Source organism: Coregonus clupeaformis, unplaced genomic scaffold (genome assembly GCF_020615455.1).
Source record: "Coregonus clupeaformis isolate EN_2021a unplaced genomic scaffold, ASM2061545v1 scaf0246, whole genome shotgun sequence".
NCBI lineage: Eukaryota > Metazoa > Chordata > Actinopteri > Salmoniformes > Salmonidae > Coregonus > Coregonus clupeaformis.
The window spans coordinates 93,816-118,891 of record NW_025533701.1 but is presented as its reverse complement, the minus strand read 5'-3'; the positions used below and the strand labels follow the sequence as shown (position 1 = coordinate 118,891).

Genomic DNA, 25,076 nt, shown 5'->3' with positions numbered 1-25,076 from the left:
CATTTGTCTGTCATAGTTGACGTGTACCTATGATGAAAATTACAGGCCTCTCATCTTTAAGTGGGAGAACTTGCAACAATTGGTGGCTGACTAAATACTTTTTTTCCTCCACTGTAGATGGAGGAACAGAGGAGGAGGCAGGGGACATATAGATGGAGGGGAGAGAGGAAGGGAGGCAGGGGAGAGAGGGGGGAGAGATAGATGGAGAGAGGAGGAGGCAAGGGAGAGGGGGAGAATAGATGGAGGAGAGGAGGAGGAGGCAGGGGGAGAGGGGGAGATGGATGGAGGGAGAGAGGAAGTGAGGCGAGGGGGGAGAGATAGATGGAGGGAGAGAGGGAAGGGAGGCAGGGGAGAGGGGGAGAGATAGATGGAGGGAGAGAGGAGGGAGGTAGGGGGGAGAGGGGGAGAGGCAGGGGTTTGAGATGGATGGAGGGAGAGGAATGGAGGCTGGAGGGAGAGAGGAGGGGAGACAGGGGGAGAGAGATGGAGGAAGAGAGGCAGGGGGGAGAGGGGGAGAAGATGGAGGCAGGGGGAGAGAGATGGAGGGAAGGGGGAGATATGGAGGAAGAGAGGCAGGGGGAGAGGGGGGAGAGATAGATGGAGGGAGAGAGGAAGGAGGCAGGGGAGATAGATGGAAAGAGAGAGGAGGGAGGCAGGGGGAGAGAGATGGAGGAAGGAGGCAGGGGGGAGAGATAGATGGAGGGAGAGAGGAGGAGGCAGGGGAGAGATGGATGGAGAGAGGAAGGGAGGCAGGGAGAGAGGGAGAGGAGGAGGCAGGGGAGAGGGGGAGAGATAGAGAAGGGAGGCATGGGGGAGAGATGGAGGGAGAGAGGAAGGGAGGCGGGGAGAGATAGATGGAGGGGAGAGAGGAGGGGAGAGATGGAGGGAGGCATGGGAGAGGGGGAGAGGAGGAGAGAGGGGGGAGAGATGGATGGAGGGGGAGAGGAGGAGGCAGGGGAGAGGGGGAGAGATGCAGGGAGAGGAGTGGGGGGAGAGATTGATGGAGGGAGAGGGGAAGGGAGGCAGGGGGGAGAGGGGGAGAGATAGATGGAGGGAGAGAGGAAGGGAGGCAGGGGGAAAGAGGGGGAGGGAGAGAGGAGGAGGCAGGGGAGAGAGATGGGGGGAGAGATGGATGGAGGGAGAGAGGAAGGGAGGCAGGGGGGAGAGATGACGGGAGGTGGGGGGAGAGATAGATGGAGGGAGAGAGGAGGAGGCAGGGGAGAGGGAGGGAGAGAGTGGATGGAGGAAGGGAGGCAGGGGAGAGAGGGGGGAGAGGAGGAGGCAGGGAGAGAGATGGATAGAGGAAGAGGCGGGGGAGAGGAGGAGGCGAGGGGGAGATGAGGAGGCAGGGGAGAGAGATGGATGGAGGGAGAGAGAGAGGAAGGGAGGCAGGGGAGAGAGGAGGAGAGGGGGAGAGATGGATGGAGGGAGAGAGGAAGGGAGGCAGGTGGGAGAGGGGGAGCGAATGGAGGGAGAGAGGAAGGGAGGCAGGGGGGAGAGAGGAGGAGGCAGGGGAGAGGGGGGAGAGATGGATGGAGGGAGAGAGGAAGGGAGGGAGGCAGGGAAGAGAGAGAGGAGGCAGGGAGAGGGTGGATGGAGGGAGAGAGGCAGGGGGAGAGGGGGAGAGGAGGAGGCAGGGGAGAGGGGGAGAGATGGATGGAGGGAGAGGGGGGAGGCAGGGGTAGAGGGGGAGGGAGGCAGAGAGATGGATGGAGAGAGGAAGGGAGGCAGGGGGGAGAGATGGAGGGAGAGAGGAAGGGAGGCAGGGGGAGAGATGGAGGAGAGAGGAAGGAGGCAGGGGAGATAGATGGAGGGAGAGCGGAAGGGAGGCAGAGGGGAGATAGATAGATGGAGGGAGAGAGGGAGGCAGGGGGAAGAGATAGATGGAGGGAGAGAGGAAGGAGGCAGGGGGGAGAGATAGATGGAGGGAGAGATAGGGAGGCATGGGAGAGATAGATAGATGAAGGGAGGCAGGGGGGAGAGGGGGAGATAGATGAGGGAGAGGAAGGGCAGGGGGGAGAGATAGATGGAGGGAGGGAGGCAGGGGGAGAGATGGATAGATGAAGGCAGGAGGGGGGAGGGGAAGAGATAGATGGAGGGAGAGAGGAAGGTAGGCAGGGGGGAGAGATAGATGGAGGGAGGAGGCAGGGGGAGAGATGGATAGAGGGAGAGAGGAAGGAGACACATAGCTGTCATACCTATAACATTATTCTCATTAGGTGCTCTAGTCTTGTTTTGGTACAAGGAGATTAACGAACAGAGTTTCCATTACTGGGATCATTGTTGCCAAGGTGTTGTCGGGTGGGGGTGTTGGCTTAGTGAAGGTGTAAGCGGAGGTGAAGTACCGATGTTAAATGTGGTGGCGGTTCCCTGACAACAGCATGAACGTGTTTGCTATTTGAAATTGACATGGTGACCTCGGGTGACTTGTTTAAATGACATTTTTTGTATAATTGTAAAAAAGAGACGTGTATGGTATAGAACATTTTATGCATTTTATAGAATATTATAGAGATCATTTATGTGTCTCCCTGATATTTTAATTAGAATTGTGCACCAATATTGTATTTTAAAAGCCTGTTATATTAAAATGCCTTAATATAGACCCATGGAAAATCCAATCAATCTGGATTTGTTTATATGAATGAAGACTTTCTAAAGAGCTAAAATTCAGCATTTTGACATGTCCCTCTGTGACCTCTCTGTGCCTTCTAGGAAGATTTGAACCCACTTAACCCCATAACATCTCCATGTTTTTACCATCATTGTAAAGGGTAGTTATTTTGAGTTGCTTTGACAGTCATTTCTGAAGAGTGTTATTGTCCCCCCACAGCTGCATCAGTTGTTGGGGATCACATGTTTACTGTTGCCTTGTTTGTTTCATGTGATATAAAAAATTTGAAACAAAAACTGTCCCCCATTTTAAGGTAAATTTGTTACGTGAACTGAACTCCTTTTTAAATACAACTATTCCCCGTTACTTTATTTGGCACCTAATGGGCACATAATATAGGAATTTAATATAATTTAACCTCTTGACATGGGAAAACATGTTTTTATAATGAATTTTAACATGTGCTCTTTATGACAGAATGTTAAAATGAGGTGTGACACTACCCAAAGGGACTTATGTGGAACGCCCCCTCATCGTAGCACTCGAGCTGATCGGACTGTTTTTTAGCACATAGGTTATATATAAACAGGCCTAAGTCTCCCCAACAGCTGTACCTGAGATGGGACAGTATTTGAAACATTTTGGTGGAATATTGAGTCGTCCCAGCAAAATCGCCTTCCACCTCACATAGAAAAAACATCCTTTGTTTTGCATTTGGCTCCTATCCCCTGTAGCTCAGTTGGTAGAGGCGGTGGCGCTGCAACGCCAGGGCTGTGGGTTGTTTCCCACGGGGGCAGTATAAAATGTTTACACTCACTAACTGTAAGTCGCTTGGATAAGAGCCGCCGCAAATGACTAAAATGTAAATTTGAGCGACAGAACAGTAGACTTGACCTAGCCACGCTTTTCTCATCCAGTCCAATACATGCTGAGAGAATATGTGGAAGACCCGATGAGTAATTTCACATCTGGGATGCACACCGATACGCTTGTGGATATAACTACAAGCTAGTCATACAGTATGGCTATTAGGACCTCTAAGTTATGCGTGTTTGCTGTAAGAGACATCAAAGCGATAGACCGGACAGAACTGAACCTTGATTGCTGCTGCAGTTGGATGTTGTTATGGATATTCCAAGGCAATATCAATATCATATTTATTCTGTTTTGATCATAAAACTTATATAATATAAACAGGTAGGATGGTTAGTGCTGTCTAGGTAGTCACATAGGGAATTCTCTGAATGGAAGACTGTCTGACAGTTGATATAGAATGGTTAACACGCCTTCTTTAAAGTCCATATTTAGAATGGGGCTGAGAGATGCTGTCAATTTGAAGGAGATGTTAGTCAGCAACCACCAAAACACTATTTGTAGATGATGTCCTTCTGTTAAGGTAAGATAACATACAATGTTATCGCTTGTTTTTTACACAGACATTAAAACTTGTCCAAGAGCTCTCTTGGTGTTCAAAGTCTGAGCCAATCTTTTGCTATGGGTAGACACACACACACACACACACACACACACACACTTCTGCCCATTATGCCGGGCTCAGCCAGGCTGAGAGAGTAGAGAAGTCTGTCCGACACTGTCAGAGAGCTGTCCGCCTGAGGGCCCTGGGGTGAAGCCCGTTTCTGGGAGACGTGTTGTTGGGAATGTGTGGAATGACTCCCCTGTCAGAAGGTGTGTGGGCTTGCACGCATGTAACCGTGGGTGTGGATTGTTCATTCTACCGTGTATGGTGAGTTTGTGTGGTGTGTCATTGGTGCGTGTGTGGTGGCACTAATTAATATTTCTGTCTGTCTTTGGGTGTGTGGCGGATGGGATGTGGGGAGTTCTTTATGGATGGGAGTGGCAAGTGGTACGGAGAGAAGGGGAGGGTAGAGGAGGAACGCCGGCAGAAAATGTGTCGAAAGGTGCTCATCCCCAGAGCGCCTCTGCCAAAACCAGGGTCAGGGGTAAATGGGAAAAGGTCCATTTTCTTACCCATATTCAATTAATTAAACTAATTTTTAACCCTTTAACTTGGCATATTTAAAGATCCCAATACAATACAACTAGGCCCCAGCAGCAACAGGCTTCAAGGCTTATTCCGCCCAATTAGGGGGATAATTGGCACTTTATTTCTGTGATTGGAGTTCGAACACAACCGGTTCCCTTTGAGGGGGATTTCCAACTCGAATTTCACTGTTTGCTGAAACCGCTTGAGGTTTGACATGCCGCATTTGAATGCAGCACTACGGGTTGTGTGCTTTTGGAATCATCGTCCCGCGAATGTGTCATATATCATAGACTATTCATCCTCTTTCCGACCCCAGTTTTGCTTTTGCTCAATAATCACCGCTTTTCGCAGCATGGAGGGGAAAACCGCCTGGAGTCTCCCCTAAGCTTTCGGAGGCTTTAGAGCTACTGCTTTCTGCCACTAGCCTAGACTGGGATGATTAATTAATTACTTGCTGAGAATATGAACTATGGGGTAGATAACAAAGCCACTTCCAGAAAGGGCCAGCTGGAAATATTGCACCCTAGAGTGGTTTTTGCCTAATGTCTTTAAAGGGATTATAGGAACGGAATCTGTAAGAGAGCGAAATGTTGAAAGAAAACTATTTCACAAAATAGTCAGCAACCTAAAAGTGGTTACAGGTTATAGTGTATCATTCCTTTTGGTGGATTTATATAAATGTCACCTGTAAGCTAAAGCATCATAAGCCTTATATGCTATAAGCAATGTTAATTGTAGATCACTTGAAAGAAACTACAGTTTGTCTCTCATAGACTGCGGTACACTCTGCTCATTACAGAAGGTCCCAGAAGGGTCCCTCTTCTCTTACCAAGACCTCTCTCCTCTCTCTCCCCACGCCAACACCTCTCTCTTCACGCCATGAACTCTCTCTCCTCACGCAGCCAACACCTTTTTCTCCTCTCTCTCCTCACCGGCCAAGACCTCTCTCTCTCTCTCTCCTCACGCCAAGACCTCTCTCTACGCCATGAACTCTCCTCCTTATGCCAACACCTCTCTCTCTCTCTCTCTCCTCACGCCAAGCACCTCTTTCTAATCGCCAAGACCCCTCTCTCCTCACGCCAAGACCTCTCTCTCACGCCATGAACTCCCTCTCCTCGCGCCACTACTCCTCTTCTTTTCTCTCCTCACGCCAAGACTATCCTCTCTCCCCACGCCAACACCTCTCTCTCCTCTCTCTCCTCACGCCAAGACCTCTCTCTCTTCTCTCTCCTCACACCAAGACCTCTCTCTCCCCACACACGCCATGAACTCTCTCTCCTCATGCCAACACCTCTCTCTTCCCTCTCTCTCCTCACGCCAAGACCTCTCTCTCCCCTCTCCCCTCCGCCAAGACCTCTCTCTCTCTCTCTCTTCTCCCCACGCCAACACCTTTCTCTCCTCTCTCTCCTCACGCCAAGACCCTCTCTCTCTCTCTCCTCACGCCAACCAAGACCTCTCTCTCCACGCCATGAACCCTCTCTCTCACGCCTACCACCTCTTTCTCTTCTCTCTCTCACGCCAAGACCTCTACCATCTCTCTCCTCACGCCAAGACCCCTCTCTCCTGGTGCCAAGGCCTCGCCCCTCACACCATGACCTCTCTCTCCCACGCCAAGACCTCTCCTATCCTCACACCCATGACCTCTCTCTCCCTCACACCATGACCTCTCTCTCCTTCTACACCATGACCTTTCTCTCCTCACACCATGACCTCTCTCTCCCCCACGCCAAGACCTCTCTCTCCTCACGCCAAGACCTTCTCCTCATGCCAAGGCCTCCCTCATTCCCCCTACACCACACCTTGACTCTTTCTCTCCTCATGTCAAGCACCCCTCTCCCTCACGCTACCAAGACCTCTCTCTCCTCTCTTCAGACCTGCCACTTGTTCTGACCATGACAAAAGCCCTCTTTTAATGTGTGGACCACCACAGCGACTCACTTTTGAATGCCAGAGGCCATATGCTATAAAAGCAATGCAATGTAGATCCATTCTTTTAAAAGAAAATCTATGTCCCTCTCAGATTTTAAAAGGATCGTTTATAATTGTGTGTGTCAGAATGTGTGAATAAATGTGGTCATTCTGCTCATATACAGAAGGTCACACAGAAGGGTCCTCTCTCTCCTCATACCAAGACCTCTCTCTCCCTCATACCAAGACCCCTCTCCCTCCTCTCTCTCCCTGATACCAAGACCTCTCTCTCCTCATACACAAGAACTCTCTCTCCTCTTTCTCCCTCATACCACAGACCACTCTTCTCCTCATACAAGACCCTCTCCTCCTCATACCAAGACCTTTCTCTCTCTTTCTCCCTCATACCAAGACCTCTCTCTCCCCATACCAAGACCTCTCTCTTTTTCTCTCCTCATACCAAGACCACTCTGAAAACCTCCTCCCATGCACCAAGACCTTCTCTCTCCTACCAAGACCTCTCTCCTCTCTCTCCTCATACCAAGACCTCTCTTTCTCCTCACACCAAGACCTCTCTCTCCTCTCTCCTCATACTCAAGACCTCTCTCTCCCTCTCCCCTCCTACCAAGACCTCTCTCTCCTCATACCAAGACCTCTCTCCTCTCTCTCTCCCCACTACCAGGACCTTTCTCTCTCTTACACCAAGACCCCTCTCCCCTTTTTTTAAGACCTGTCACTTGTTCTCACCATGACAATCAACCTCCTATTTGAACGGGTGTGCCAGTGGTACCACCACAGTGACTCAACTTCCTTTTGAAATGCAGTAGGCGAGACCATGGTGGCCCAGCCCATAACTATATCTCTTTTGTGGTCGCCTCCGGCTCGCCTTCACCAGCAACTCCTAGCTCACGTAACCATTGATTTGCCTGATTGAGAATTCTGCCAAGGTGTGTCTGGACATCCGCTGCGACTTCTTTGGAGTGAGTGTCCCAGAGGCATTAACCCAACAGAGAGCACTTTTTATCTCTTTCTTTCCTTCCGTCTGTCTGTTATGGTTTCAAAGCAGACAATTCTTTTCTCCACCCAACAGAGGATTCTAATGAACATAAGGGAGGCTTTGAGTCTGTTTGTATGAAGTTTGGAGCCCATTGGACAAATGTCCAAGATGACATCAATAGCATTTTGTACAGTAGTAGTATGTGAAACAGTGACAATCACTAAAAAGTTCTCTTATTTAAAGGGAAAAATACACCAATATCTATCTTTTTGGTATTTATTTCAAATGAATTATGCATTTTGCATCATCATGATGATGTGGGCTGGTGACACTTTGCTTCTTGAAACTCCAGTGTCTTGAAAACTTGACTGCTGGACATGCAAAAACATTTCGGGACTGTATCAACAGTGGACTAAATGAAAAGAAATACAGGTGAGATTGTGCCTGTCTGTGATAAAAAACATTAAAAGTTTTGAGTGAAAAGTAAATCATTTCATTTGCTCACACATACTTTCAAGGATCCACTTTCCGCCCGCTACATGTGTAAGCGGGCACTCGAGGCCCACTGAGTCTGGAGGAGCCCAGCGAGATTATCCCATTATCCTCTAGACCACGATAGAAAAAAAACAATTTGGAGCGAAAACTCGCTGAGCTCCCTGCAAAACCTATTGGCAAAGCAGCTACGCCCTGAAAAACAACATAATTTCGCATTCAAAATGCATTATTAAGACTTTACAAAAATACTTTTTCCCTGCTGTCCCTAGTTCTCTGATTATATGTTATGGAATACAATTGACACTTGTCTGAACTCATTCTTGCACCCTACAGCCACCAGACAATAAAAGCATCAAGATGTGGTTTGCAATCCATGCACATAGCTTTTTAGGGATGGATAGTGTGAGATATGGCTAATTACGCCCTTTTTTGCTACCCAGAACTTCAAAGATACAATTTATATGTCTGCGAAAGTATGAAGCTTTAAGCTGGTCATTGCTACCTAGGTAAGCTAGCAAAATGACTAGAATACTGGAATAGGGCTAGCTTCAACTTCTCTCAAACTGCACGCAGACGATAAAATGTTGATCTATCTCACCTGTGAGATGTGTTGGAAATAAATGCAACAAGTCAGCGGACATTATTAACCAAGGCCCATGCCAGGTGGTTGTCATGATTCCACTCAGTGGAATCCGCAATGCAAGCTTGAGTTGGCCGGAGACGTCTGTGTAGAGGCCTATTGCCAAACAAAAGAGTACTATTTCAGCTCGCTTTCGCCTGTTTTAGGTAAAAGCAGATTCACTCAAGAAATGCTAGTTGTTGAAGACTTTATTCCTAGGTAACTGTAGCAAGAGGTTACCTTAATTTTGTTAGCTTAGCAGTATTTATGTCACGAAAGACCAGCGGGAGGTGTTTGTGAGAGTTCAGCAGGTTCACAGTATGGCAGACTGCAGCAAGAAAGCAGGTGTGTGTGTGTGTGTGTGTGTGTGTGTTGTGTGTGTGTGTGTGTGGGAGAGCGAGAGAGAAGAGAGCGAGGGGGGCGTGTTTTCTGTCCCTTGTAATCTCTCTCTCTCCTTCTCTCCTCTCTCTTTACCCCTTTCTCACTTCCTTTTCTCCACCTCTCTGCTCTCTCTCTCTCTCTCTCTACCTTTCTCCTCTCTCTCTCTCTCTCTCTCTCTCTACCCCCTCTCTCACTTTCTTACTCTGTCTCTCTCTCATTCCCTTCTCTCTAGCAGCCCACATACGTTGCTCTGACACACTGCACCAACCACGGTATGCCCTTTTCCGCCTTTTCTCGACATGCTGTGCTTGCTCTCACCTTCTAACTGGTGTTAGCAGTGTCGAAGCCAGTTCTCTCACTCCCTTCCTCTCTCCCATCTGTCACCCCTCCACAAACTGGTGTCGCTTCTAGCATTCCTCACACAATTAAGCCAGGTAAACTAATAGTAAGAGCAGGAATCGCGATAGATGGGCAAGAAGAACAATGCAGCAGGTGATGATGTGCTGGATGTGTTGGGTTCAAACGTGGTGTTACTAAATGCTCTATGGGTGATAGCTTTGTGGTTAGATGTGTTTTAATGGTTGAGGGGTTGTACCATACTAGGCAGTAAAGAGGTTAGAACAATGGGCTGTGTGTGAATATTCATGTTGAGAGGTAAGTGTGTGTGTTATATTCAGACCTTCAGTTCCCCTTGATGAGTTTGCCTCCCAACTTCCTTCAAGCCCCACACTGCTGTCCCGACGAGAGCACCGATAGGGGTGTAAAAGTTGTCACAAGGTGTGTGTGTGTGTGTGAACGGATACCTGTTGGATTGGTCTAGGAGTGTGAAAACAGGCCCACGCCTGCATGCAGCTCAGTGGATCTGGAAAACAAACAGATGTCAGTTCTCCATGGAGCCCGATTTTGATCTCAATAACAGCAATATGCGTGAAATGAGGGCATTCATGTTTGGATAGAACATTCTCTAACTAAGGAACTTCATTTTTTTAGAATTGGCTTGTTTTTCTGTTCCACTGGGAATTCATGTTGGCGGCCACTTTATTTCCAACAGGGACCAATGGAGAAAGATGGCAACTCATTTATGGATGGAAGAGGTGCAAGGTTCCGAGTAATGAGCATCTTAATGTTCTCCTTTTAGTGCTGGCGCACATTGCACTAGAATACTGATTCATCCAAATCCCCTTTATAGTTATCTAAGGGCACCGGGTGTAGCATTTGTGACTGATCCGCCATTATCCCCTGCCTAAAAACAAATTATATCCAAACGCGGTAGACATTTGGAAAACTATGTTCCGAATAAGGAAATCGGCCGATATCCAGATGCAAAGTGGCTCATTCCCGATAATAAAATGTGGGTAAGCTGCAGATGGTGCTACAGCGACTAATGATTTCAGGGAGAGAGAGAGGGAGAGAGAAACTATAGAAGAGACCTGTCCCCCCCTAGACTTCAGGGACAGAGGGGAGAGATGGAGAGAGCCAGGCAGGATGAAGAGAATAGAGAACGGGGCAACTTTTTTCTTCCTAAACCCCTTTGACCGGGCAACCATGTTTCTCCTGATGGGTGGTTAATGACCACGGAGGCGGTGGTGCAGACTCCCTTTATCTCTCCCCAGGCAGAGGGCCTCTGGGATTCGCAGCAGCCTGCCGCGGCCTTTCCTGCCTGAGAGCCAGCCAGCAGAGGGAGGGGAGGCCAGGCTCTGGAGCCCAGCAGCCTTTCTGATCCTGGGGTTAGCGCTTAGCTCAATGGGGCCAGGCACAGCCCATCGGCTCCTTCGGGAATTTCCCAAGGTTACTGGCCAGAAAGACAATGACATGGTCTCTATGAAGAATGCAGCGTTGCCAAGAAGCCACTTTACCTCGCTGACTGACAGCCAGGGCGGTGAAGAACAGAGCCAAAGAGGGATAAAGGATGAATGTACCCTAAAACAAACCTACACAGGCGCTCTGTAGTGAAGCTGACGTCTCTTCCCAGGCTTGGGTGGGCACGATGGGATGAAGGGTTTTGTTTATCTATCGAAAGTGTATTTGAGCAGGGACAATGTACTAACAAAAACAGGCCTGAGTGAACTTGGAGGAAATCGTGCATATACTAGGTTTAGCTAGCAGCTACTCGCCTGCAGTTTTGGAAAGGCTACCATTGGCTGTTAGTGAGAGTGTTGTTTGGGAACAGATGGGATGGAACCCATTATTTCTTTATTATTTTGACGTGCCCTTATCTCAGGAGCATATCTTCTTCTGACAACCCGCGACTTAAATCCAGAGTATCTTGTTATCCCTTTAATCTTTCTCATGTAAGAAGTGATATCAATCCATTTTTTAAAAGTGCAATCAAGTTTTTCCATATTTTAATTTGTATATGACAGATTTAGACTCTTCTTTCTGATCAGCAAGACATTTGTGATACCCAAAATATTGTTTTGCCACCCTACAAAGTCTGGGACACAGAGGATTTGTTTTCCCACATTTGTGTCATGTGTAGATTGTAAAATGTTTATTTTGCTGAACAGTGCCATGTTGCTAAAGCTGAATTAAACCTGCATGGTTTTTGATAACAGCTGTTGAGAGATGCGTAGAGTGAGAAGTTATTTCTCTGGTCTTTTAATTTATTTACCTTTTTTGTTTTCTTGTCACCACTTTCTCATCCTACTCACTGAGGGAAGGTTTCACTGACTAAAGCATATGTGCATAAAAGCAAACATTTTCAGATGACAACTTGTCAACGTGTTAGCTTATTGCCGAGCAGGAATGATTGTATTTTCTCTGATTGGCCCTATCCATGTTTATGAGCTAAATGTGTGGGTCCTGAATCCAGCACAACAGTCAACAGGTTTACACTAACTCTCATAAAGTAACTTACGTTGGTTATTTTATTGCTTGGCGTTGAGCTGTTTCCACGTGCCTCAGAAGCTCTGGCGCACTTTGGTCTGTGGTTGGCTTCCTATAGTGGGCTTCCAATTCTACAGCATGGTCATGCACTGAATCACCGCAACACCATTATGGTGTCCCAGACTAGGGGTTTCTGGGAATTTATGTCTGTGATTCTGGTTGAAACATCTCACTTTCCCAGAGGAAAGTGAGATTGATTGCTGTGCTAAGGTCCGAGGGTTTGTGACTGTCCATAGTCAGATTTCCACATCTACAATAGTACTGGACTGAATCACCACTGACCACCTATGTGTGTCCCCTATAGTGAATAGTGCTTTAAGAATGTCTGTGATTCTGTTAAAACATCACACTTTCCCAGAGGAGTGCTGTGAGAAATGTATTCCTCACCGCTTATAGATTGCCACAACACACCCTCTGAGATTGACCAAGTTAGTGGTTCTTTTTCTTCTTCTTGGCTCATAGATTCTCCTAATGACGACCATATGGTTGTAAGTGAGCGTCTGCGCTCCCTGTAGATAGCGCTTTTACTGTGCCAACACAACTTATTTATTTATTTAACCTTTATTTCCACGTAGTCATGCATGGAGACTCAAGGTCTCTTTCTCAGATGAGTCCTGGATACACATCAAAAACATATCAACAATACACAATCAATATACAATCAATATTCACTGCTAAGCAAGCCATTTCAAATCTCCTAAATTGGTGAGGAGTAGAGAGGGAAGAGTTTTGTGGGGAATGCCAAGGTAATAATGGGTAGCTGCTAAACTAGATATTGTGTAAGGCGTCCATTAAAAAGAAACATGGGGGCGCCTGCCAGGGACTTGTCATTGCGTAACGGGTTATGTTAAGAAGGTGTCTTTAAAAAACAGTGCAACTCTCTTTATCAAGTCCTAATCTGTCTCTCTCTCAGCTACGGTTATTGTTTCGAGAATGGCTATTGGAGGCAGCAAGCTCCAAGCAGCTTCTGCTGCACATCGCCATCCAAGCTAAACAAACAAGGAAAACATGCTTGGCTGAAGCTGCTTCCGAAATGTAGGGGGGAATCTCGACATTACAATGAATGGAGATAATTGGTGTGTAATTTAAGTTCGGGACACGTGATTTAGGCCTACAATTTGTTGACTTATACTGGTGTGGGTACAGGGTGTTATGGAAAATGTTTTGTCATACAGCGTGTAGGCTAAAGCAGAAATCAAGCATGCAGTGACTATTCTGTCAGCGATGAAGCTGTGCTCAAGCTTGTTTTCCACACAATTCAGAGAACTCAGACTGTTACGCTTTTCTGAAGTCACACAAGCTTCCTCCAGCAGGCTTTTGTATTAGGTTGCACTGTAAATTGGAAATAACTGACATTGCGATATTTTGTTCCCAAGTGATATATATTGCGTATATGAAAAATACAGGATGTATGTATGATCTTTGGGGAAAATGCAGTTTGCAAACAGCGACTTTTTCAGGTGGTGGAAGTCCTCGAACTCATAAAGTGCGGTCAGACTTATGTAGGGCTCAGAAACCGGGCTGGGACCACAAGTCCGTTGTTGCTGTTATAATATTCCTACTTGTGACAGGCTCTGTTTCAACTTGTGCCTTGCACTTCTCGCACAACTTGGGATGGCACCCTGAGAAAAATAGCTGCGTGATGCAATACCGCTGTAACAGGATCATTATTTTTAAAAACCCTCTTTGGTAACCGCGTTAATGGCACCATGTCTTTGGCGGCGTGAAATGTTATTGAATCTGTGATTTCTTTCTGCCGCTTGGAACCGGCTCCGTATGGTGTAATACTGTGTAAAAGGCATCCGAAAAGATTTTTTGCTTTGGAGGGTATTGAGATGCTTTTGTACTTGTCATACGAAGATTTGTGGTGCCGCCTTTAAATGATCGAACAAATTGGTCGTGGTTGCCTCGTGGGTTGTGGTAACAATTGCAAGGCACTCTCGACAAAGTACCTGTTTTTGGTCAACATCATCTGTCTGTAGCTGAAATATTTCCATATAATTGACGTATGCATTTCTTTTTGCAACCAAATTCTCACTTTCGGCTTTTGCCTGTTCTCGCTCATCATTTCGCCACGCGCAAAGCAGAGCCTGCACGTCAACCACGGGCAGCAACCAACTCCGTGTTTAAAATAACAATAATAAACTGTGTATCCAATAAACTCCACACATCTGAGTAAATTATGTTATATCAGACAGATATAATGCTAGTTTAACATTTAAAAAATATATATATTGTAGACTGATATATGTTTACTTTCACTAAATTGCACGTTGCTAATATGTGACTATTGCGATGCATACATCGTAATGTCGTATGCGTTTAAAACGATATATTGCGCAGCCCTACTTTTGTGGCTTTGTGAGGTTTTTTTCTCCGCTTCTTTTCAAGGGAGGCTCTTGCTTGTTTCCAGCTCTCGAATGTTAATAGATGTAAAGTAATTCTATTCTGTAACTTCAAGATTTTGAGTACATGGGCATGCTACACCGTATAGTAGATACACACCTGTTGCACAAATACATTGGTCGAGTTACTATAAGCTAGGAATGGCTTGGCTATTTCACCTTTGACTTGTTTGAATGGATTATTCCCCCTTTCTCAGGGTTTTCTCAAAGCAATTAACATGACAAATTCGCAATGGTCTTCTCACAAACACTCTGAAAATCCACCCTGATATTTCGTCTGGACCGAGGCCAAAATTGGCCAATGCACTTCTAGGAGTGGCAAGTCTGAGGTGCGTGTTAATGGTTGGCATTACTGCATGCTGCTCCTGTTCGTTTTTATAAGTAGCTGTTATTTCCATCACTGTGTTTGATCAATGAGGTTTTTTGCAAGGCGATGGAAACTCCAACTTAATGGCTATGTAACATGTGTGCTACACAGGCAGGGAAATCAATGCGATTCTTCAGCCTCTATATTGGACGAAACGGGTCTCACTTTACCCCCCGTGTAGGTATTGGGCGAAATCCAGATTTTCATATCGTAATACAATCCTTCTCTCATCCTGGGATTTACGTGACTACCAGCATAACACACAAGGGGGCGCTAAAATCGCAAGAAAAGTCCATTAGGCCTCTCTTACACAGAATGCTAACAACATTTGCACAAACTAATAGTGAAATCACAAAGATGCTGTTAGCCAAATGCTAACGAGCTTAAAAACAAGCAAAAACAAACACAACTAATTGCAAAGACAGGCAAATCTAAGCATAGCTAGTAGCTACCAAATGTTGTTTTGAGTTGAGTGAGGACATTTACAATGCGTAAAGTGAACGAGAAATTGTGCAAATGAACAAAGTTGTGATCAAGGTGTGTACATGGAGAAGAATGGAGGAGGAGAAAAACTTCGCTAGTAGGAAGCACAGAGAAGAAATGGGAGACTGCACAGGATAACTCCTCCAGAGCTCTTTGACTTCTGGCAGAAAGCCGTTATAAGATATCTGATGGCAAACATTTAGTAGTGAATTGCATACACGCATAAACCACCCCTTATGCGGCGCACAACAGAGACTCGGGGTGATAGATATAACGCAGTGGACTCACCACCTCCTGCTTTCTCCGGTCTACACACAACAAACACAGTGACTGGCCCAACTGTTCTGTGGAACTACGTTAAGCTTCATAATGTAAAAATAATGTGATGGGTGAAATGAAGAACACAATCTGCTTTATCTCAGTAATGTATTGCACAAGCTACTAGCAGGCGATAACACTTAAAGTAGCTACGAAATATTGAAATCTATTGAAAAAACTTTAAATAACTAGTTTTTATTTTGGGAAACATCCTGTGGTTTTTCCAAACACCCGCTATATATACTGGTATACCGCCCAAACCTACCCCTGTGAGCTTTTCCGCTTTTTTTGCCTCAGTTCATGTTGGCGTAGTAACTCTTTGTTTGATTACCTGGACCTAAGTGGCTGTGTAGGTGTGAAAAATATGTTCTAGGGTATAAATGAGCGTAAACGCTTTTTTAAACTACTCTCTCTCTAAAGCCTGAAATATCACTTTTTAGGCCTAGTTGATAGAACAACTCTTTACAGCATTAAAGTGTAATTTTACTCAGTGGATATAATGTGTGGCTTCCTGTCCAACACTGGACTTGACCATGAGGCTAGTGTTGAAAATTTATGTATAAAGGAATATAGCCTACATTGACGATTTGATAGTGCTTATGATATGAATAGGCTACCTAGGAAGGTGAATAATATAGCCTATATGCATTGCTGGCCTCCTTGGGATGATTTATGTGTGGCGTGTACTTATCATGTCAGCTCAAGGGTCTGTGTTCAACACTGTTTTGTCTTTTGAAAATCCAGCATCTTCCTCTTCTTCTGACGGGGCAGCCGTGGGAGCACTCATCCAGATCCCTGTCATCGAAACACAGAGCCCCGTACTGAGGCTGCCCACTGTTTACATTCTGATTAATCTGATAGGGCCCTTACCAGAGTTCCGCCAGATTTGATAGGCCCGCGCAGCAGCGCTGCAGCGCATCAGAAAAGGAAGAAATAAAGGCTCTGTGCTAGAAAAAGCCAGCAGGGATTTTTGCTCTCTGTCAGTGGTGTGTCAGCCCAGAGGCAGGCCCCATAGATCCCCAGGCTCGCCTGACTAGCTAACCCCAGCAGGCTGGCTCTAGGCCCCGACCCGACCGGGAAAGGTGACACCCCCGGCATCCATCCGGGGCCAAGAATCCCCTAGACGTCACCCTGGCTGTCCTTCGGCTGCCTGCCCAGTTGCCATTATCACCCAAAGAACAGATAACTGGCAAGATTATCGCTCTCAAACTACAACACAGACACCACCAGCAACTCTGTTACTGCTCAGCTAGTCAGGCCCACATAGCAGAACCCAGTGTAAGGTTAAACAACAAGGGAAGTCATTCAGAAAGAAAACAGCCACAGTCTCCAAGCTCAGAATTACCAAACGGGTATACTAGCTTAACCCACTATGTGAGCAGAATGAATCTAGAGGGGCAAGTCAAGTCAATGGGGAGGAAGATAGAGGAATTACTTAGTTTCCTAAGCGAGCAACAACAATAATAATAAAAAAAAGAGTGGTGGATCTCTGTGGGTGGCCACTGCCTCTGGTGGGTGGCCACACAAAAAACACACACACACGCTCCGCCCCCCGCCGCCTCCCCAACGTACGTGGACCGACCGTGACCAGCCCCCCCTCTCGTTGGATGACCTCCATCTTGCTCTGCTCAGAGGAGACAGGTTTCGCTTAGGAAGTCATGCTGCGGTGGCTTCTGGGTTGGCTGCCCTTGTCCTCGTTGTCTCCTCCACAGTTGCTTTGGCTGCACGACATGCTCTGGCTCAACAGATGGGCTCTCACGCTATAGTGGCCAGCTCCTGAAAGCAATGGACTTTTGACTTATGCTAGTTTTATCATCTGTCTCCTGTCTGTCACTCTGTTTTACAACGGTAGCAGTTGCTTTTTGTTTTTTTTCTTCCTAAGGGCCTACTCTACCTAAATGCCTGTTCGTGAGTCTAAATGATAAAACGCCTGTTCACCGTAAGATTGAGTTTCGCCGCCACTGCAGTAGTCCTTCTTAAGTCTGTTTTTCTTTTCGCTGTCTTTGTTTCGCCATAAGATGGATGATAAACATAGAGATGAAGACGGTGGTGTATTGTGGTATGTGGCCCACCTGTCACACAGGTGTCGTGGCTTTGGCTTGTTTTGAGCTCCTCGCCTGATGACAGTCGTATGCTGTTGGATGATATACTTCACTGTTGTTACTGACTGGTTTATAATATTGGCTCTGAATTTTAAACTAAATTGGAATGTAGCTATGGGGAGGGAGTGTGGGGGAGTGCATGAAATCAGTATGTAGATTGTCCTCCTTTCACTCCACAATCCCTTCTGAATTACATGAGAAGATGGTTGTAATCTAGCGGTTGTTTTCAAGATCCACCATATTAGGGCTTTCTACCCAACCACCTTGTGGAGATTTGCAATAAAGTTAGTACTGTGTATAGACAGGGAATCCAGAACTGCGGGTATTTTACAGTCCAGACATACAGTATTTCACTTTGGAGGCGCCCTCAACCTAATAACCTGTACCAACCTGGCAACCCCAACTCAACCTGGCAACCCCAACCCAACCCGCAACCCCAACCCAAACTGGCAACGCCAACCCAATCTGGCAACCCACACCTAATCTTATTGGGCAACACAGTCTGACGCGATAGCCCTCGGACGGCCACCCTTTGGTTGCCCTCATTCAGATTAAGCAGCATGAATCATCATAGGTATGCAGCATGCTGGTATCTGAGTCAACAAGCTGGCATACATTCCTATTGTCTGCTAGGGGGCTTTATATGCATGGGGAAATCCCTAAACATGTACTGGCTGACTAAAACCCATACTTCCACAGTATTAGCAGAGCTTTCCACGCAAGGCAGTAGCAGTAATTAGTATTGCATATATTTAGTGTCAATGCGATGTTAATCTCTGACCAGGCTATGAGTAAAATCCTTTGCAACAAAACAGGTCGTAGAACAGGAGAGGCCTACTATTACAGCTGATTTATACTAGTATTATTTATCATCTCAATCGAAGGGTTTAATGGGAGATGCGGAGCAGGGCCACCTCTTTAAAACAGCCATTTCTGTATTTATGAGCTTTCGACTTTGAAAATGAGTTTATGTGGAGGCTTTAGGTCAACTGCGTGTCCAAATCCTGCCTAGCCTTCAGAGCAGACGCAGGAGGCCCGATGCTCTGAGGTGTGCCAAAAACAAAACAGAGTGAAATGTCAAGCTTTAATTTCAGAGATGATGGGATGAGAGAGGGGGGGAGTTGGAGGAGTGTGTGGGATGGGTTTGGCCTATGGGAAAGGAGACAGCCTGGCTGGGTGCACTACAGTCTGGTCCACATGTGCACTAACCTGCGACCTAAGCCGTCTGCTGGGAAAACGGGCAAAACAACAACGCCAAGTGATCGCAGACACTTAAACCAGAGCACCAGGAATATTTTATTCTATTTTAGCTTAGAAGCAATAATTAATTGAAATAATGGCTGAAGACCGATAGGCTATATCAGACAAAGAGTGAGTGAATTAACTGATAAGGAATTCTTTTTTGGATGCACAACTACAAGAGAAAATAGTGCATTGTAACTACAGGTGTATAAGCCTAATATTTTATCACTTGTTAGTCTGAAGTAGTAAGCCAAGCAACTACAATTAGTGGGAGCATCCGTGGTTTAGTGGATATTACATCCGAAACCTAAAATATAAACTCCCAATTAAAAATTCTCAGTGGGCGTGAATGGGATGCAGTGACCATGTTGTTACAACTGTCTTTTATAAAGTTAATTATACACCCTCTCTCGCAGTCAACTCCAGCCCAGAATGTTTCGTGTGTGCTCACGCGATGCCCACAAAGCCCCTGGTCAACAAAGGGGACAAAGGAAACCAGGAAAAACGCCTGAGGTCCTGGAGAGCTATAAATAGGGCTGGCACACGCCTTCCTGGTGTGTGTGTCTTCCTTGAGTCGTGTCCACCTCAAAAGCATAAGAAAGACGATTTCGACACCCACCATCTCAGATTATTCTGAAATTGTTTCTGACTAGCATTCCTGAAACATTATTTAAGTTGAAAGATAAATCAAATTGTCTTATCTGTTTCAACTACAGAAACCATTTGAGAGCAATCTGAGATGGTGTGGGTGTTATGTTGTGAAATGAAATGGAACGACCCCCTTCCCTTCACCTTCCCAACGCCTGTTCTAAAACAAACTAAGGAGGATCCTTCCTCTACCATACCGTGCCCTGCTACCCTGCCCTTGTTGTCGAAATCTCCATCCGGAGCACTGGGAATGTGTGTCCGTGTTCCATATCGGAAGTCTCCCTCCGCGTAACAGAGTGCATAATCCCCTGTGGGTAGGAACTGAGCTGGTGATGACGGAGGGCTCACACACCACACACACACACACACACACACACACACACATCACACACACACACACACACAGTCCCTGGGAGACATGCCATTGGTATAACACAGAGTACATGCTGCTGGAGAGATAGCACTTGGACATCATGCTGTTATGATATCGCAACTTTCCAGCACTGATAGACAGAATAGTGTAGGATTGACAGACACTCTGTCCTCAGCCAATCACTTCGGGCTACCAGGTGCAACGCAAGTGCAACCTAACTGAGGCACTGGTAGTGAGAGTTTAATGAATAAAGTGATAGGATTAGTGCTTCTTTTCAAGCTTGGGATTTGAAATGTATGGCCTTATAGGTTTTTAATTAACACTTGATTGGGGAGATTAATGGGTAAGTTTATAGGAGCTGTTAGAAATTTCCCTCCTGTGAATGACGTGTGTGTTTCTGTCTGTTGTGTGTATGTGTGTGTGAATGATCTCGTGATACATACTGACATGTGGAGAAACCAGCCAAGCAGAACACTGTAATAGATTAGCCTGTGTGGTTACCTCTCTCAACTAGGAGTTGGACTTTGCTGGGTTCCTCAAGACCCCTATCTAATTGAGCAGTAAGTAAGGCAAAAACACACTCGCAACTTTAATAAGCTAAAACTACAGTGTATAAAACTATGTTATAACTTATGTTATTATACACTCACTGCTATTTCCTTTGATATTTGTGAACCCACTTGTAAAGTTTTTCCATTTCTATCAACTCATTCTATTGGTGTGAGAACAGCTGGCTGTGTGGAAATTGCTGAGTGTTGCGGAAGGGAAATTGCTGGGTGTACAAATTACGGCTATTGAGCCAGGGGCCGAGTGGGGTCACTCAGCTCCTTTGCTGCAGATGAGAGCCGGATAAAAGAAGGATAAGAGACCCGAGGTCCAGCTCTCTGTCTGCTCTGGACAATAGCCTCCCTGAGCTTCAGTCTAGTTAAGCCCCCTCATCAAGGCTTACAAGTGCTTACAGTGGAGTGGTTGTTGGTGAGCCATGAAAGGACTCCTCTCCCCACCATCCCACTCATCCGTCCCACAGGCCCCCTTACCCGAATAGTGGCGATATAAATGTCTTGTGAGAGTTGGACGTGATTCCGCAGTTTACATGACAGAGAGGCAAGTCTCTTCTATAGTGGGCTTTCCATCTGAATATGTAGTGCTGAATCCTCCTGAACTGGCCCCAGAGCCACACGCTCTGTTGTTCTACTCTGTACTCGGCCTCTCACCAAACACTGCAGTCGTCCCTATGTTCAGCCATATTGTTGGGCTTGGGCCCCTCGTGTATCTCATGCACTCACTCCCTGCCTTCATCTCATTTCAGCATTGGACCACTGCCACAGCCCCCAGGTTTATCATTCGAGCCAGCTCGCTTTGAGTCAGCCGCTTGGACGTGGCATCCCACCGCGCAAGCAATTGTCACCAAGACCCCGAAGCGTGCCTCCAATCCGACGGCATAAAAGCGCTTCAATAGCAGGCCTCTACAGGAGGCTGGAAGTATTTAGGAGAGAACAGACGTGGATCTGAATAACCCATTCGAAATGAGCTGTCAACACACACTTGTAATACACACCCATTGTTTTTGACGTGCTTTTCCCTTTGCTTTTTTCATTCTCTTTCTTTTTGTACTTTGGGAGCTGATTTGACTAGAGCAGTGTGGAGGTACCTAACAATGGGGAGGGCTGGGCAGAAGTTCCCGGTTTGTATTAGCGTGACTAGAATATTGGTCTACCCTGCTACGCTACACAATTTCCTCTCTTCTGCACGCCACCCCTGTGATCATGTGATATCAATTCTGTCAGGAGGCTACAGAAAGGAGCTGAGGAGCGAAGGAAGAGCACCACTAACGTGTTTCTGATATTCCAGCCGAGCGGTTATCAGCATGACACCGGGTCAAACGAAACACTCAACAATACCAGGATTTAGGGCCAGAACACCGGCAAACGCACGCCACGCATGGCTCACCGCCGTCGCCAACGACAGACAGGAGTGGGAGGGAGGGAGGGGGAGGCAAAATGTGCATTGAGTTAACTGTCGCACACCTGAGCGGCTGCATACTGCCAAAGGGCTTGCTTCCCCTTGCTGGAGCAGAATCCACTCCATTTTGGCTCTGTCAGTTGTTTTGTTTTTTGTTTTGTTTCACCCTGTTGAATGGTGTGTTTGCACTCTCGAGTTGGTAGAAATGTGTGGTTGGTGAGGGATGATGATGATGAGAGTGGTTTTTAGCTGATTACAGCATGGTACTGTATCATCATAGATCTGTAGCCTCAGTAAAACACAGTGTGACAGAATGTTCTGCACTTCAAGACAGGGACACATGAAATAGGAACGTCTGTCTGGCACTTCTTGTATTTATATGGGAAAAAGAGAGCATCTTTTAAGTTATAAAAGCTTTTTTATAAAGCTGTTCCTTCCTGAAACGAAAAGACAGAAAGGATTAAAGAAATAAAAGCAATTCAAACGTGTTGAAGTGAGAAAAGTGTTAGCACCTGAATTGACTGTGTACTGTGATTAGATCATGTTGATTCATCTTCCAGTCAAACATTGATACTTCTTGGTATTGTACAGATATGTTTGATATTTGTTAGCTCATACCTATTCTCCATCCAATACCTTTTTATTTCACCTTTATATAAGACTTACATAATTAGTGAAGCCAACGGCAGGTTCGGGGTTCGATTACTAGCCTACCAATATAAAAGCATCTGATGAATGGGCTATATTATTATTCTGGTTAAGAAAATAGCACAACATTCCTTTTTGCATTGAATTTCCCAGCTCTGTCTGCAGGGAATGTCTGACGCCCCGAGGAAAATCGGCAGCAGCTGAACAACCTTGTCGCCATGGCATGACGGAGCTTTTGCCCGGCCGGGGACACAGTGGTGGATTTCTGCAGCGGAGGGGCACAGTACGTCCCGTCAGTCCTTCGCGTCCATCTCTCTATCTCCTTCCACCCTCCTCTGTCCATCCGCTAACCACTCCCCTATCTGTCTGTCCTCATTAGACTGTCTGTTGTGAAATCAGGATAAGGTAGCCATATTCTTCTCTTATCTTCTTCGTCTTTTTGGAAAACCAGTTCCAAACCAGACAGACAGGAGAGAGAGAGAAGGAGGAGTGAGTGGTCTATCGTGGAAGGGAATGCACACTTCACAGCAGTAGCATTTGACTGTGGCTAATAATGGATCAATATTGGAGTAGACAGAGCGGTAGGCCACCACTGATCACAGCCCCTCTGATGTGCTCGCTCGGCTTTGAAGCTGTTTTTTCCTCCGTATATATTTATGCTCTTGTCTTTTTCCGTGTTGTGTTTTTCCAGGGCCACGTCGGGATCGTTCTGGCTCACATGCTGCCCGACTGCCAGGTGGGGTTGAAAGTTGAAGCTCAGTGCTTCTCCACACAACTGTCTTGTCTACCAAGTTGAAGCTAGCTACGCATTAGGTGGCTTGACATAATTCGATACTGAGTTACACATCGGGTGTTGTGTTTTTCCAGAGAATTTTGAAATTGAGCATGTTGTATCGCATTCCTCTCTTTGCAAATAACAGGCTTAGTATTTCATTAATTTAATTATTTTACACTGTAGAATTGTATTTCTTTCAAATAATTCTTAGACTTTTAGCCTATAGCTGTCTAGTAAGCTATTCATAACCTAGGAGGTAGAGTCAACTAAGAGCAATGTTAGATTAGCTATGTGTATGGCGTAATAATATATAAATAATAATATCTCCATTTAGCAGAGACGCTTTTATCCAGAAGTGAATTACAGTCACGCGTGCATAGGAATGTTTTACGTGTGGGCCGTCCCCGGGAATCAAACCCACTTTTTTTTGGGGCGATTGCAAGAGTAATGCTCAACCAACTGAGCAACAGAGGACCAGAGTTGATTCGGTAAAAGTAAGAGGTAATCTTGTGTGGTTAACTGTAGGTGATCCTGATAGAGAACAAGGAGGAGTCTCTGGTTAGGGGAAGGTGAGGAGTGCTGAACTGGGCCTGACCAACATAGGCTCATCCAGGCAAGCAACCTGGACTACTTCACTGGACCCTTCCACATGGGGGGTAGTATAGATGAATACTATATTATAGCTTATTTTTTATATAATGTAATGTAATGTAATATGGTCATTTACAGATGCTTTGTCAAAAAGGAACTTACAGGACTGTTGACATTGACAGTTAACTGCAAGTACATGCAGTTTATGTGGCCTATAAGGAAATCCAACCCACAACAAGGTGTTGCCAGAACCATGCTAGTCTAACCCGCTGAGACAGTCATATTCACTCTACAGACATGAATATAGAAAACTAATTCCATCTCTTTTACTTGCCGTGCTTATCTGTACACCATGAGAGCTACTACTGTCAAAGAGAGCTAACAAACGGTTTGATTTCACCAGTACTTCTAGATGGTTCATCTTCTCAAGTTGTCAATGTGACACTTGAGGGAAGACTCAGTTTACAAGAAAGGAATCGTCCTGATAGACTTGCTGCTCTCAAAGTGTCTTATCTACGTTGTCACAGAGTAGAACAGCATGCAGGATTCCTTTTTGTTCAGTTATGGATTTAGAATGATTTCCCAGAACTGGAACTTATTTTGGATAAGTTTGTCATATAAGTATGTTTGAATGTTTGAGAAGAATCAAAGATTACATTTCTTTAGGGAAAACTTTTGACAGTTTATTTATAACTTCTGCTCTCCAGTTGCACCCCCCAACTGATTATAACAGGGACCTTGCTCCTTTCCCTCTCTGAGCATTGTGGGTAATCAAAAAGCCTCCTCCTCCTCCTCCTCCTCCAATACTTTGAAAAGAAAACACATTTTCCTTTTAATTGCTTACTTTGCAGAGCACTGAAGTGGGCGAAAACAAACACCCTGCCAAAAGATGTAGAGCAATATATTCTATTCAGGCAGAGGTTAGAAGGAATAACCGTTTGAAGAGTAAGTGTTTATTATGAAGGCAAAACGTTTTCAACTCCCCAGCTATTTGCAGCGTTTATTACGTTGACCTCTCATTTTGACCACAGAATCATCTGACTCCGCTTAGTTGACTCATTTGCATCTGTATCAGCTTAGCGTGAGACAACTGTGGTGAACAGAGCCACAAAAACACACACAGGTCTCACTTTGGCCGTGCTAGATAATTGTTGTTTATTTCACTCAGGAGCCGCTCTCGTAGTAAGGTTATAAGTTACTTCACTAGCGTCTCCTCTCCTCTCCTCCACACAGAGTCTGTGGGGCCAGATGAGATGA

General features: G+C 45.9%; 1 pseudogene; it reads left to right on the top strand.

The window, feature by feature from the left end:
* LOC123481337 overlaps positions 1-25,076 on the top strand; it is a 52,799-nt pseudogene that overhangs the window by 16,660 nt on the left and 11,063 nt on the right.